The sequence below is a fragment of the Canis lupus genome, chromosome 5 (assembly GCF_048164855.1).
Source record: "Canis lupus baileyi chromosome 5, mCanLup2.hap1, whole genome shotgun sequence".
NCBI lineage: Eukaryota > Metazoa > Chordata > Mammalia > Carnivora > Canidae > Canis > Canis lupus.
Genome location: NC_132842.1, coordinates 55,739,438 through 55,752,524, shown reverse-complemented (window position 1 = coordinate 55,752,524; position 13,087 = coordinate 55,739,438). Strand labels below are relative to the sequence as shown.

The window sequence follows — 13,087 nt, the reverse complement described above, 5'->3', positions numbered from 1 at the left end:
TTGGATAAATATCTAGTAGTGCAATTGCTGGGTCACATCACTCAGCATCAAGGAAATACAAAACAAAACCACAATGAGATACCACCTCACACCAGTCAGAATGGATAAAATGAACAAGCCAAGAAGCAACAAATGTTGGTGAGGATGCAGAGAAAGGGGAACCCTCCTGCACTGCTGGTGGGAATGCAAGCTGGTGCAGCCACTCTGGAAATTCCTCAAAAAGTTAAAAATAGAGCTACCCTATGACACATCTTCTGATAAACTTATTCCTCAGTATTTTATGCTTTGTAATTCTGTTGTAACTGTAAACTTTTATATTTCATTTACCAGTTTTTATTCCTAATATATAGAAATACAATTGACTTTTAGATACTGACTTTGTATCCTGTGTCCTTGCTAAAATCACTTATTAGTTTTAATAGTTTTTGGTACATTCCTTTGGAACCACATTATTTGTGTATATAACTACATCTTCTGTGAAAATGGATAGTTTTACTTCTCCTTTCCAATCCTTTTTTTAAAGATTTTATTTATTTATTCATGAGGCACACAGAGAGAGAAAAAGAGGCAGAGACACAGGCAGAGGGAGAAGCAGGCTCCATGCAGGGAGCCCGATGTGGGACTCGATCCCGGGTCTCCAGGATCACACCCTGGGCAGAAGGCGGCGTTAACCGCTGAGCCACACAGGCTGCCCTCCAATCCTTTAAAAATTTTTTTAAAAATCTTTCCTTTTGTCGTGGCTAAGATCTCCAGTACAGGACTGAATACAAGTCATAAGAACAGATACTCTTGCTTTGTTACTGATGGCTGGGGGTGGGAGGTGGGGTAAATGCATTCAGTATTTTACTTACGTTATATGACATAAGCTATAGTTATTTTATAGATGGCTTTTATTGGGGTGAGGAAGTTTTCTTGTATGCCTGGTTTGTTGAGTTTCTACTTTTGTCATGAATGGATGTTGGAATTTGGTCAAATGCTTTTTCTGCATCTCTTGAGCTAATCATAATTTTTCTCCTGTTTCTGTTAATGTGCTTTTATTGATTTCCTAATATTAAGCCAATCCTGCCTTCCTGGAACAATCCCCCACTTGGTCTTAATGTATTATCCTCTTTGTATGTTGTTTGATTCAATTTGCTAATATTGTTAAGTATTTTTGCATCAAGGCTTAGGCGGATATTGGTCTGTAATTAATTTTTTTCAATGTCCTTGTCAGCTTTTGATATCAGGGTTATGCTGACCTCATGAAATTGGTTAGGAAATATTCCCCTTTTCCTCTCTATTCTGAAAGTTTGCATAGGATTGATATCATGTCCTACTCAGAAACGTTGGACAGAGATCCCTGGTGCAATCATGTAGTTTAGAGTTTTCTTTGTGTGAAAGTTTTAATCATAAATTGAATTTCTTCAACAGATATGTGGCTATTCAGATTTTGTATTTCTTGTGCTAGTTTTGCTGAGTTATATCTTTCAATAAATGTGTCTAGTTTAACTTAACTACCAAATTTATTGCCATTAAAATTTGTTCATAATATTTTCTTATTAGCCCTTTAATGTCTATAGGATAGTGATGTCCTCTTTGATTACTGATATTGCTAATTTGTATTTTTTCTTTCTTTTTCACTATCCATCTTGCTCTGGATTCATTAATTTCATTAATTTTTTTTTCAGGGAAACAACTTTTGGTTTTGTTGATTTTGCCAGCAGTTTACAGGCTTATTGTTTTACTGATTTCCACTCTTTATGTTTTGTATATTCTATTTATTTTGGTTTAATTTGCTCTTCTTTTCCTAGCTTTTTAGGTAAGAATTTAGATTATTGACTTTATACCTTTCTTGTTGTCTAACTTTAATGCTATAAATTTCTAAGGGTTTCTAGGGCTGCATCCCACATATTTCGACACATTGTGCTCTAATTTCCATTCCCACCAATAGTGCAAGAGGGTTCCTTTTTCTCTGCATCCTTGCCAACACCTGTTGTTTCTTGTGTTGTTGATCTTGGCCATTCTGACATGTGTGAGATGATCATTCATTGTAGTTTTGATTTGCATTTCCCTAATAATGGGTAATGTTGAATGTCTTTTCATGTGTCTGTTGGCCATCTGTATGTCTTCTTTGGAGAAATGTCTGTTCATGTCTCCTGCTTATTTTTAATCAGATTATTTGGTTTTAGATTCTTAAGTTTTATATATTTATTGCTTCCTTTCTTGTTCATTCCTATTTATATATCTGTTGCTTCCTGGTTTGTTCATTTTATCCATTCTGACTGGTGTGAGGTGGTATATATATATTTGTATATTTTTTATATTTTTAAATATAATTTATATATTTATATATTTTGGATATTCATCCTTTATGAGAGATGTCATTTGCAAATATCTTCTCTCACTCTGTTGGTTGCCTTTTAGTTTTGTTGATTGTTTCCTTTACTGTGCAGAAGTCTTTTATTTTCATGTAGTCCCAGGAGTTTTTGCTTTTGTTTTTCTTGCCACAAGAGATATAGCTAGAAAAATGTTGAGGTATTTGATGTCAGAGACATTATGGCTTATGTTCTCTTCTAGGATTTCTATGGTTTCAAGTCTCACCTTTAGGTCTTTAATCCATATTAAGTTTATTTTTGTGTCTGGTGTAAGAAAGGGGTCCAGTTTCATTCTTCTGCAGGTAGCTGTCCAGTTTTCCCAACACCATTTATTGAAATGACTTTTTCCCATTGGATACTCTTTCCTATTTTGTCAAAGATTAATTGAAAATAAATGTGGGTTTATTTCTGTTTATTTTTTCTTTTCCATTCATCTATGTGTCTATTTTTTTGCCAATACCATGCTGTTTTGATTGCTACATAACTTGTAAATAACTTAAAGTCTGGAATTGTGATACTTCCCATTTTGTTTTTGTTTTTCAAGGTTGCTTTGGCTATAAGGGGTCTTTTGGGGTTCCATAGAAATTTTAGGATTGTTCTTTCTACTTCTGTGAAAAATACTGTTGGTATTTTGATACAGATTGCATTAAATATGTAGATTGCTTTGGGTAGTATGGACATTTCAATAATATTTGTTCTTCCAATCCATGGCATGTACTGACTTTCCCTTTCTTTGTATCATCTTCAATTTCTTTCATCGGTATTTTATAGTTTTCAGAATACAGGTCTTTCACCTCCAGTTTATTCCCAGATATTTTATTGTTCGGGATGCAATAAAATTGGAATTTCTTTCTTTTTTTTTTTTAATTTATGATAGTCACAGAGAGAGAGAGAGAGAGAGAGAGAGGCAGAGACATAGGAAGAGGAAGAGGAAGAGGAAGAGGAAGAAGCAGGCTCCACGCACCGGGAGCCCGATGTGGGATTCGATCCCGGGTCTCCAGGATCGTGCCCTGGGCCAAAGGCAGGCACTAAACCACTGCCACCCAGGGATCCCTGGAATTTCTTTCTTAATTTCACTTTCTGCTGCTTCTTTATTAGTGTATAGTAATGCAGTAGATTTCTGTACATTGATTTTGTGTCCTACAGCTCTACTGAATTCATTTATCAGTTCTAGTGTTTTCTGTTGGTGTCTTTAGGTTTTCTATATACAGTATCATGTCATCTGCAAATAGTGAAATTGTACTTCTTCCTTACCAGTTTCAATGCTTTTATTCCTTTTTTTGGTCTCAGGCTAGGATTTCCAATACTATGTTGAATAAAAGTGAATATCGTTGTCATGTTCCTGACTTTAGAAGCAAAGCTCTCAGTTTTTCCCTATTGAGTATGTTGTTAGCTGTGGGTTTCTCATAGAAGACCTTTATTATGTTGAGGTATATTCCCTCTAAAGCCACTTTGTTGAGTGGTTTTATCATGAATGGATGTTGTACCTTGTCAAATGCTTTTTCTGCATCTGTTGAAATGATCACATGACTTTTATCCTTTCTCTTATTGATGTGGTATATCACATTGATTTGTGAATTTTGAACCACTCTTGTATCCTGGGAATAAATCCCACTTGATCATTTTTTTTTAATTTTTATTTATTTATGATAGTCACAGAGAGAGAGAGAGAGAGAGAGGCAGAGACACAGGCAGAGGGAGAAGCAGGCTCCATGCACCGGGAGCCTGACGTGGGATTCGATCCCGGGTCTCCAGGATCGCGCCCTGGGCCAAAGGCAGGCGCTAAACCACTGCGCCACCCAGGGATCCCTGATCATTTTTTTTTAATGATTTTTTAAATGTATTGTTAAACTCAGTTTGTTAGTATTTTGAGGAGGATTTTTACATCTATGTTCACCACAAATATCGACCTGCAGTTCTCTTTTGTGTGTGTGGTAGCTTTTGGAAGTTTCCTTTTCTCATCTCTTTTCTTTTTTTTTTTTTTTTTTTTTTTTGAATAGTTGAGAAAAATCGGTATTAACTCTTCCTTAAATATTTGGTAGAATTAATCTGTGAAGCTGTCTGGTTCTGGTATGTTGATTGGGAGTTTTTGACTACTGATTTCAATTTCATTGCTGCAATAAGTTTGTTCAGATTTTCTTTTCCTGTTTCGGTTTTGGTAAATTATATGTTTCTAGATCTTCATTTTTTTCTAGGTTGTCCAATTTGTTGGCATATTATTTTTCATAATATTCCCCTCCAATCTTTTGTGTTTCTGTAGTATGGGTTGTTATTTCTCATTTTTCATTTCTGATTTTATTTGGGACTTTTGTTTTTTTTATCCTGGCTGGAAGTTTATCAATTTCATTGATCTTTTAAAAGAACCTGCTCCTGGGGATCCCTGAGTGACTCAGCATTTTGGTGCCTGCCTTTGACCCAGGGCGCAATCCTGGAGTCCTGGGATCGAGTCCTGCGTCGGGCTCCCGGCATGGAGCCTGCTTCTCTCTCCTCCCGTGTCTCTGCCTCTCTCTCTCTCTCTCTCTCTCTCTCTGTGTCTATCATAAATAAATCTTTTTTTAAAAAAAAAAGAACCTGCTCCTGGTTTCTCTGGTCCATTTTATTTTATTTTTTTTTAGTTTCTATAATTTATTTCTGCTCTAATCTTTACTATTTCCTTCCTTCTGATGGTTTTGGATTTTTTTGTTCTTTATATTTAAAATGTGTCTCTCATAAATAACATACAAGTGGATCTTTCCTTTTTATTCCCTCTAACAGTTTTTGCCTTTTTATTGGAGTATTTAGTCCATTTACACTGAATTTTATGGTTGGGTTTAATTTTAGCATCTTGCTACTTATTATATAAGTAAGTATCTTATATCTTTCTTGGTTCCTTTGTTTTTCTTTCATTTGCCTCCTCTTGGATTGATTGAGAATTTTTTTATATTTCATTTTACCTCACCTATTGGCTTTTCAGCTGTATGTCTTTGTTTTATATTGTTAGTGGTTGCTCTAGGAAACACAACGCCCATCCTTAACCCATTTTATCTTGATTAACGTTATATCACTTCACATGTAATGAAAGACATTTTAACAGAGCTAGTTTGGGTTCTCTGAAAAGCAGACACCAATGGGATTATTATACAATATTATGGGGAACACCTGTGAAGCATAAAGAGGGAGCAAGCAGGAGGAGGCAGCGACATCCTTTGGGCTGTGGAGGAAGAATGGGGAGGAAGAAGTTGGAGGTAGACTCTCAAATGGCAACACAGTCCTAAGGAAGTCTTGGTTAAGCTGAAGAGGAGTCCCTAAGCAAGGGTTGTCCCCTGGCTGTGTCTGGCATTAAGCCAAAATGGACTGCCTTGGGGGTCCCTGGATGGCTCAGCAGTTTAGTGCCGCCTTCGGCTCAGGGTGTGAACCTAGAGACCCAGGATGGAGTCCCACGTCGGGCTCCCTGTGTGGAGCCTGCTTCTCCCTCTGCCTGTGTCTCTGCCTCTCTTTCTTTCTGTGTGTCTCTCGTGAATAAATAAATAAAATCTTTAAAAAACAAAAAACCCAAAATGGACCGCCTTTAGTGCTCCTCATGATGCTGAGTCATTGGCTGGTAGCAGCCAGGGAAGGTACAACCTTGGCATAAAAACCACAGTAGACGGAAGGGGCAGTCGCTAGAAGCTGTCATTCAACTAAAGACCCCAGTACCCAGTAGGTCTCCCTAAAGTCAATTGGAGCAGTTCACCTCCACACTGCCATAGATCCCACTTGTGCTGTAACAGAGCCTCTTCTCCCTATTCAGGAAGCAACTCCTTCATGGTTCCTCGGGCCTCTCTCTTTCTGTAGGAACTTAGTAGAGAGAAATTAGTGGGATGGCCTGTTTTCCTTCCAGGGCCCTAAGCAAGCAGCCAGGCCATTGTACACTGTCTAGGAATCTGCAGTATTAGATTCTTACCTTGTGCTACTTCTCTTTCCACTCAAAGTGAATGACCAGGTGTGCCACTTGCCGCCCTGCCTACTGGGAAGGTTTTCACTTTTCTCCATCTTTCAAGTTCACCCTCAAATGTGGACATAATGCAGCACTCTCCGTGTTCAGCTCGCTGCCATATACTGAGTCCACTCAACTGTGCACCAAGTTCAGGCTTTTTCCTCCTCCCTCAGCTAATCATATGCAATCCTCCCTACAGCCGTAGGTGTGGCCTGGGAGATGGGTGCTGCTGCAACTACAGCGAGTGATGTGGAAGCGTGGGCCACCTGCTTGTGGAGTTAACTTGTGCTCTCCTAGGCTTAGGCTTGAGCCTGTAACATTTCCATTTTATAAAAGACTGATGTTGGGCTTGTCCAACGTTATGACTTGACAGATCTGATGGGCCCCAGATCAGCAGGGATAATTCCAGGTGCAGGATCATTTGATGCTCCAATAACCAAGCAACCACCCCAATCTATACCAGGTCCCCGTAGCATGACAAGAGCTATTTTTCAAAAGGCATGTATTTCTCTACTGCAGATGTCATGACCTTGCTCCAGAACCCCAGAGGCCTGCATTGCCATTCTCCCACAGAGGCTTGTTATAAATTTCACACTGCATCTTTTCCCACCACCAATGCTTCTAACACCAAGGGCCTGTTAGACTGCATGACCTATATGGCAAGACTGCTTGCACTGTGGCCTGAACTTGGTGCAGAGCTCTTTCATATTTGGGCCCCCCCACCCCACAAAGCTGATGGCCTTCTGTTTCACCATATATATGGGCCAGAGCAATATTCCTAGATGGGGAATGTGTTGTCTCTAGATCCCAAAGTGGCCTACCAGGCACTGTGCTTCCTTCTTTGTGGTAGGGAATGTGAGATGCCATCATTTTACTTCCGTAGAGGTAGCGTAGCCCATCCCTGACCACTAGACCCTAAAAACTTTACTAAAGGGATAGTTTCCTGAATTGTCATAGAGGTTTTCTCCCACTATCTGGAGCCCGTGGGTCTTAAACAGACTTCAGTGTACTACTTCCTTCTGCTCATTTTCCCCAATCAGCATGACGTAATAGATCAATATGATGTTCTACAGGATGTCTAGACAGTCCAGATCTCTTTGGAATATATTATGTTGGAGGGTGAGAAAGCTAACATAGCCCTGCAAATGAATATTCATTGTCCATTCCATATAAATGTGAATTCTAATCTCATTTTCTGAACTGAATAGAAAAGAACACATTCACAAAAGCAACTGACCTTATGCCACGTGTCTGAAGCCATTACTAATCCCCCCAACAAGGGTCCCCAGCTATAACACATCAGGTGTAACAAGCAGTTACAGAACAACACAAGATAAATGAGACTAAGAAAACAAATAACAAAAAGATACGTCTAAATACAAACATACCAATTAGTACATTCATGTGAATTTACTAAACACTCCAATCAAACACACAGATTGCCAGATTGGATAAAAAAGGAAGATCCAAATATATATTGTCCAGTTCTTCAGGGTGATAGAAGTATTCTAGAATTTAACCGTGGTTGGAAAACATGTACATTTTCCCAGAAGTGATCAAACCAAATACTTAAGAAGGCTGAATGCTACTGTGGATAATTTATACACAGTAGCATGAGTCTGCAATCTCCATCATGATGGATCTAGCCCAAGGGGAAGGAAAAGGAAGATAGCAGACAATATAACTGATAAAAGTAGATGAAAAAATCCTAAGCAAACTATTAACAATTCAGAAATGTGTAAAGAAAGATAAAACATCCTGACCAAGTTGAGTGTGTCCCAGGAATGGAAGACTGGCTGAACCTTAAAAAGTTGGGTCATGCAATTCATCACATTAACACATTTTAAGAGTAAATATATACGACCATCACAGGAGGTAAAGGAAGAAGAGCATTTGATAAAACATAACACCCTCTAAGCTTTAACAAAAAATAAAACTCTTATTAAATTTGGAATAACAAGAAATTTCCTTTTTTTTTAACAAGAAATTTCCTACACATAAGTTACAATAAACAACACACTTAATGGTAGGATGCTTAAAATCAGGAAGCATACAAGGAGGTCTACTTCTACTACTTCTCATCACTGGACTAGAGATCCTATCCATTCAGACTGAAAAGGGAAAGAAGTATAAATATTTGAAAAATATATGTTATTGTTACTATTGTAGGGACTATGACTGTTCAAGAAGAAATACCAAGAATCTGTAGATAATTATTAAAATAGGAAGATTAGTAGATTTTTTAAAAAAATCAATATTCCCAAATCAATGGCATTTCTACATATCAGTCAAAAGATTCAATTTATTTAAGATGTTATTTGCAATAACAAAGAAACCTAAAACAGAAAAAATTTTGAAACATTTATTTACTCATGAGAGACAGAGAGAGGCAGAGACACAGGCAGAGGGAGCAGCAGGCTCCATGCAGGGAGCCCAACGTGGTACTCGATCCCAGGACCCCAGGATCACGCCCTGGGGCGAAGGCAGACGCTCAATCACTGAGCCCCCCAGGTGTCCCCAAAAAAGTAGTTTTAAAAATGGATATATATCTGCTGTTTCTGGACAAAATTATAATTATGAAAGTTTACTGAAAGAGAAGACCTAAATAGAGGAAGCCTTGTTCCATGCCGTTAGATAAGGAGACTCAGTTTCATGAAGATGTCCATTCTCTTAAAAATGTACCTCTAAAATCAGGGCAAATCCAGTCAGACAAACAGTGTGCCCAGAGTGCCTCAAAACAGACTCGTGTACACGTGGAAACTGGATTTTGAGCAACAGACGTTGCACATCAGCAGGGAAACGGTGAGCTTTGTGCAAAGGGGAAAATCTATGGCAAACGAAATCTGAGCCTTACCTCGTACCACACCCAGAAGTCCGTGAACATGACCTAAGGCTCCAACGTGAGTGGCAAAAACGAAAGGAATTTTACACAACGTTGTAGAGGAACATCTGTGCCCTTAGCCCGGAGAGTAAATCCCCTAAACACCCGGGGCAGACCGCAGAGGGAGTAGCCCCAGGGGAGGTCAGGGCCTGCACCTCTCGCCATGCCTGCGCACATCTGCACGCACCTGCGTACACCTACAAGCACCTACACACACCTGCACACACCTGCACGCACCTGCGCGCATCATCAAGCATTCCGAGCATCCCGAGCATCCCACGGCCGGAGGATGAGCTGGGGCAGAGGAAGGGCCGGCAAAGTCCAGGGGGCTGGCTCCATCCTGCACCGATGCCTACCAAGCTGTCCCCTGCTCCCGAGGGTCCAGAGCTCTGCGTGGAGGTAGCAAAAATAAATCCTTCTGTTGCTCAGGTGCCTCCAGATTCCCTGGGCTCGGAATCCGCAGCGTGAGCGTCACCTGTGCTGCCTGGACGACATCCAGAGCCAGCGGGGACCCTGCGGCCCTTCATCGCTGCGGCGGGGACGGCGGCCCACGGGCGCCACGGCCCCACCTCCTCCTCCTGAGGGGTCCGCAGGATTAGCAAAGCATTCGGGCGCCCTGGAGGCAGAGGCGAGGGCAGGGCCCCGCAGCTGGAAGGGGCGCGAGGACTGCACACGCGGTAGGTGTCGTTGGCGCGGCTGCCGGGCTGCTCAGCAGCCTCGCGTGCAGGCACCTAGACCCTGCGGGCTGGCACCTCGGCTCTGCCCCGTGCGTCCCTTCGGCCCCCTGTCCGTCTACACTGCACGCCCGTCAGTGCCTTTCTCAGCCTATTCCATCGGTCCATCTGCACGCCGGTTACAGATTGATTGATTGATATATTTTATTCACAAAATCTCCTCCCTGTGTCGTTCTCTTTAAGCACCCAGGCTACAGGATATCAAACAAATAGTGCTTGCCGGGAATCTGAGGGCTTGATGGAGAAGGAAGGAAGACACGCGCGTGCGCACACACACACACACACACACACACACTGGTTAAGAATCTGGGTTTTGGCCTAAGATCACTCAGGTTCAAATCCCATCTGTGGCATTTCCTAGTGGTGTGGCCTTGAAAAGTCACTTAATTTTTCAAAGTTTCAACATTCTCGTCTATAAGATGGAGATATACCCATCAATCAAACATTTAGGGAGAGCACACTTTGTGGCCAGCACAGGCTGGGCACGAGGGATCTAGCTCGAGACCACAGACAAAATCCCTCCCAAGCAGACCTGGTATTCAGATCTCAACAAACGGATCTTAAACGCAAAATAAGGGATGCACAGTGTGGCAGGTAATGATGACTATGCTATGACGGAAAACAACAGGGTGAGCCCGGAATGCAGGAGGTCTCTCTACTAGCGAGGGCCGCGAACACTTGTCTGAGGCGCAGGTGTGGGGCTGCAGACGGATCACGGACGGCCTGCCTGGAGGAAGAGCATGAGGCTCAGGAGGAAGGCCCTGAGGGGGAGAGCAAGGCCCTGAGGGAGGAGCAAGGCCCTGGGAGGGAGCAAGGCGGGGTGGGGGGGGGGTGTCAAGGCCCTGGGAGGGGGGCAAGGCCCTGGGAGGGGAGCAAGACCCTGGGGAGGGGAGCAAGGCCCTGGGGGGGGGAGCAAGGTCCTGGGTGGGGGAGGAAGGCCCTGGGGGGGAAGAGCAAGGGCCTGGGGGTAGAGCAAGGCCCTGGGGGTGTGCAAGGCCCTGGGGGGTAAGGAGCAAGGGCCTGGGGGGAGAGCAAGGCCCTGGGAGGGAGAGCAAGGCCTTGTGGAGGAGCAAGGGCCTGGGTGGGAGCAAGGCCCTGGGGGAGCGAGGCCCTGGGAGGGGCACCCCCAGGCCAGCCCTGACAGCGGGTGGACCAGGCGGGGCTGAGCTCTGTGGGCCCTGTGGGCCCGGGGACAGGACAGACGGAGGGACGGAGGGAAGAGGAGCCAGGGCCTCGCTGGCCGTGTGGACCGAGGTAAGAGCGAGGTTGAGTGGAGGCCCTCTTGGCCTCCCTCCCGTAGGTTTGGGGTTTGGGCCAAGCAAAGTCCCGAATGCCAGGGATAGGGCGTAAGGGCTCCGGGCGCGCCCCCCCTTTGCAGCCCAGGGACAAGGAGGGCACAGCAGAGTGGTCAAAGCTTGCGCCCTCGGGACCCATCAACCTGGCAAGAGGCAGGACATGAGAATCCAGGTATAGACCCTCCCCAGATAAACACGGGGTCGACTCCTGTGAAAGCACAGACCTCTGATTTTTTTTTCCCCCCTCAAAGATTTTTTTATTTGAGATAGAGAGCAAGAGAGAGAGAGAGGGAGAGAGAAAGGGAGAGAGAGAGGTGGAGGGAGAGGGAGAGGGAGAGGGAGAAGCAGACTCTCTGTTGAGCAGGGAGCCCAACACAAGACTCGATCCCAGGACCCAGAGATCATGACCTGAGCCAGGGGCCCTCCCTGAAGTCACTGTAACACCCATGAGCGCCGACCACGGAGCTTCCCTACTCCCTGACCAGTGTCCCCGAGGCCCCGCTCAGTGCCGTGCACATAGTAGGCACCCCATGTTTGCAGAAGGCTTCTACGAACTGATTTCCTGAGAGTAGCCACCCACCCACGTGGAAGCGTTTTCAGCTTCTTGGTGCTGACCCTATTAGTTTCTCCAACTCTCAGACGCAAACAAAATGATTGCTTAGGTGTCCACGGAGCCAGTTCATTAAACGTTTAACTAGGTCCCCGAGATTCCTGGCAACTGATGACAAAGAATCTCTGAAAAGCGCTGGAGCAGTGATAAGGAAATATCAGTCACCACCTGGAAGAGGGTGGCAGGGTCCCCGTGAAAGACATCCTAGTTGTGCCCTATGGTCCCTAGCAATGGTGCCCCCACCTCATTTGCTTTGTTCAAAGCCAAGATTCAAAGAAAAGGACAGTGGAGGCCCCCAGAGGTCGCTCGGGCCAACGCTCACACAGGCCGCGCTTATATCCGGAGACCTCACAATGTGAAGGTTAAAGCAAAAAAAAAAACCCCAAAATTTATCCGATATCTTTCCCAGCCCCTCCCCCCTCAGCTAAGGACAATTACTCTCACCCTAGACGCAGAGCTGGGGATTCGTGGACATGTGGCCACGGGGCACGTGATGTCACCGCCTCACCCCACAGACACACTATTCATCTTCCCGTCAATGAGAAGCAGGGGTGGGCAGTGGGGGGGTGGGGGGGTGTCCAAGAAGGGGAGGCAGCCTGCGGGGGCTGCGGGGTTGATGGTGATCCCAAGTCTCAGATACTCACAGAAGTGGGAGGAAAGTTCTTCCCAAGCTGGGGGGCCGGGCAGGTGGGGGGAGGTCTGGAAGCTCATGAAGGAGGAGGAGACCCCCCCCAGCAAAGCCAACCTCAAACCGAGTTGCTAGGAAACGGGAACTGGCTCTATCTGGTGGGGTCCTGGGGGTCAAGGCTACGGGACCGGAGGAGGGCTGGCGCGGAGAGAACGCATTCATGACGTCAGGGGGATAAAAGGAAACGCTTGGGTTGTCAAGGTGCCAAGTTCACTTTTAAAAAGCAATATGGAAAAAATAAAATAAATAAAATAAAATAAAATAATAAAAGCAATACGGAAAAATGAAGTGGGGGCATTTGGAAAGGGGTGAGAAATGTGAGCAACAGAAATGGATGAAGGGTCACGTTGAGCTAGTCGATGAAAGGTGCCAACAAGTGTCCTCACTGCCCCCCTCACCTCCGAGCTAGAGGTCCTGACAGTACTGCCATGAACACGCCTGCCATAAGCTTTAGGGCCTGGTAGATCTCTGACACTGGTGTTCAGGAAAAGGAAAAAAACAAAAACAAAAAACAAAAAACAAAAACACGCTATAAGTAGCTGAGGGAAGCAGAACTCTAGAGCAAAAGAT

At 44.0% G+C, this 13,087-nt stretch overlaps 1 long non-coding RNA gene across 2 annotated transcripts in view; it reads left to right on the top strand.

Moving 5' to 3' along the window:
• Nucleotides 1-10,729, top strand: part of LOC140633755 (uncharacterized) — a 54,773-nt gene extending 44,044 nt beyond the window's left edge. For both annotated transcript variants that reach the window (XR_012031353.1, XR_012031352.1), the window contains one exon: nt 9,620-10,729. This is a non-coding gene — a long non-coding RNA (uncharacterized lncRNA). The remainder of the gene's footprint in view (nt 1-9,619) is intronic.
• The last annotated feature ends 2,358 nt before the right edge of the window (nt 10,730-13,087 follow it).